This window comes from Herpailurus yagouaroundi, unplaced genomic scaffold, assembly GCF_014898765.1.
Source record: "Herpailurus yagouaroundi ecotype Mexico unplaced genomic scaffold, PumYag 63375, whole genome shotgun sequence".
In the NCBI taxonomy this organism is placed as follows: Eukaryota; Metazoa; Chordata; class Mammalia; order Carnivora; family Felidae; genus Herpailurus; species Herpailurus yagouaroundi.
Genome location: NW_024416920.1, coordinates 1 through 2,716, shown reverse-complemented (window position 1 = coordinate 2,716; position 2,716 = coordinate 1). Strand labels below are relative to the sequence as shown.

The 2,716-nt window shown below is 50.8% G+C and overlaps 1 long non-coding RNA gene across 2 annotated transcripts; it reads right to left on the bottom strand.

Annotated features, from left to right (window-relative positions):
* Nucleotides 1-375: 375 nt before the first annotated feature.
* LOC121024327 (uncharacterized) lies at nt 376-2,376 on the bottom strand. 2 transcript variants are annotated; one of them, XR_005787667.1, is made up of 2 exons: nt 1,709-2,376; nt 376-546 (listed from the first exon to the last, which is right to left on the bottom strand). It is a non-coding gene; the product is annotated as an uncharacterized LOC121024327 (long non-coding RNA). The 2 variants fall into 2 exon arrangements; XR_005787666.1 differs by having other exon boundaries at nt 1,160-2,373.
* Between the last annotated feature and the right edge of the window lie 340 nt (nt 2,377-2,716).

Sequence of the window (2,716 nt, the reverse complement as noted above, 5' to 3'; positions counted from 1 at the left end):
TATTTATTTTTGGGACAGAGAGAGACAGAGCATGAACGGGGGAGGGGCAGAGAGAGAGAGGGAGACACAGAATCGGAAACAGGCTCCAGGCTCTGAGCCATCAGCCCAAGAGCCTGATGCGGGGCTCGAACTCACGGACCGCGAGATCGTGACCTGGCTGAAGTCGGACACTTAACCGACTGCGCCACCCAGGCGCCCGGAGAAAGCTGATTTTTAAAAAGCAGATACACAATCCACTAGAATTGCATTATTCATTCGGTAGCCATCAGCCACTTGTCACTCCTGAGCACAATAATGCAACTAGCCCAGATGTGCTGCAACCGGGAAATACACTCTAGATTTCAAAGATTTGGCACCAAAAAAAGGGGTCAGGAGTCTCGTTTTATCTGGTTATTTAATGAAGTCCACTCTTAAGTGATTGTGCAATGCTTAGAACACCCATACAGGCAAAGGGCAAGAGTGACCAGGCCTCCTTTTACTCCAGTCCTGAGGTCACATGAGGCAATGTTGACAACTCATTACTGGGGATCCAAATTCTACTCTCATCTAGACATGGGGAAAAAAAAAAAAATCACTGGAATTAATATCCTGAGATCCTACTGTCTAAATAAAAGCTTCTCAGAATATTAAAAATTCTAAATGATTAAAACGTATCAGGTCATTGGTGACAAATCTATTTTCCTAACTCCTGAAAGTAAGAGTTAAGGGGACCACCCTCCACCAAATATAAATGAACAGGGCTTTTAGTATTCCTTGCAGAAGACCAGTCCTATAAGGGAGAAAAATATCTTTGAGAGGTACTGTCTTTCAAACCTTTTTGACACCCTCAGAAAAAGACATTTCGGGGGAAAAAAATATATATGCACAGAACTGAATCAAGTTTCATGTAACACACTAATATTTTCTATTCTAGTTTTTTAAAATTCTGGCTACCAGCCGCTGAAGAGATTTCATGACCCAAGGAGTCAAGACCTACAGTTTGAAACAATGGTGTAGAGCTCTCAATACAAAACAATTCCCACTATTAGTAAAGCTATTACTGTATTAGCTATTGAAAAAAAAAAAAGCACAAATATCTAGTGTGCTGTACTCTAAAGCAAGAAATACTAGTTCGTGATAAAAATAAAATGCCCTTAAGGAGTTAACCATTTGAGACTACCTTGTATAATACTGATCTCTTCATTCTAGAAGTCTGAATTCCGTCGTTTGCAAATTTCCTCTCATTTCTGAACAGGTGTTTTGTTTCCCTCACACCTGCCTAATTCTCCAGTCTCTCAAATTTAACAGAGCTTCAATTTAGTGAAGAGGGAAGGACCCACAGCCCCTTTCAACATGAAGAAAAGGATCTTCTAGCTATCACTGCAAAATAACTACCCAAACGCATTACTTTTCCCACTATCAACCATAATTGCCTGTACCCAAGCAACACATTTAAAAATACTATTTAATTATAACTGAATTCAGGAGAAATGGGAGAGGTTTGTCTCTCAAAAAACTCACAAGTTTGAAGACAACACTTTTAGCAACTGTGTATAATAAATCAAACACCCTCACAAAACCCGAAGTATCTTACAAGTTTTTACTTCCTTAACTACACACTCCCTGAACATACTGTAAATGAACCTAAACTCCATTCAGCACAAAAACCTGGATACGATTATTTTCTAAACTACATACAAATCTAAAATTTGACCCTAAATCTCCTTACATTATTGCATGATTCTCAGGCCAACAGAAGGAAGTGCGGGGGACTGCTAACCGAGCTTTTCACTTTAGGAACCGAGGGCCAAGGCAGCAGTATTTACCAGCAAAGCTAAAAAAGGAAAACTCATCGTCTCCTCATTTGCGGCAGGAACGTAACACTCACGGCCTCCCACCGCCTCTTCCCGCCGGCCGAGCCTCTCGCGAGCGAGAAGTCTATCCGAGAAAGAAGGGCTGGAAAGGAGCACACGCCCTCCCCTGACACGGAAGGCAGGGGGCCAGGCCCTACTGTAAAAGTTGGAGACAGAAGGCCACTGCTGGCCAAGGACAGAAAGGTTACGCATTCCTCACCGGAGCGCGCCGGGGACGGGCCCCAGCCGGCCCGCCTGCAGGGCGACCAGCCCCGACTCAGGGCTGCGGCCGCTGGCGGTGGCCCAGGTCGCCGCGCACGAGCCCGTCTCTCGGGAGCCCGCTTCCTCCCGCCGCCCGCCCCGCTCCCTCGCCAAGGACGGCCGCCGCAGCGGAGCCGGCCGCACAGCTGCTCCGGGACCGTGGCGGCGCCCGGCCGGGCGGATTAGGGGCAGCGAGCCAGCCCAGGGCCCGCCCGCGCCCGCCCGCGCCGGCCCTCCCCCCGCACTTCCTACCTTCCTCCTGCATCCCAGCCCCCAAGGCCAAGGTCTCCCCGGCCCACAAACCTGATAGCGGAGGTGACGTCAGGGAGACCTAGCTGTGCCCAGAGCCAGTCACGCCACAGCGGGAGGCAGCGCGGGCCAATGGGCGCGGCCCGGGGGCGGGACTTCCCCCGCCCAAGTTTGATTGAAGCAGGGGGAGGGGCGGGGTGAAGAATGTGAAGAATGACCCCTCCCCCCGGTCCGTGAGGCGCTGGGCGGGAAGCGGAGGGGGTTGGGGCCGGCCGTCCGCGCCACGCGGCGCCCATCCCCCGCTCGCTCGCCCGCCTGCCCGCCGCCGCCGCCACCGCCGCCACGGCCCCCGCTTGCTACCCGCCCAGCCTGGC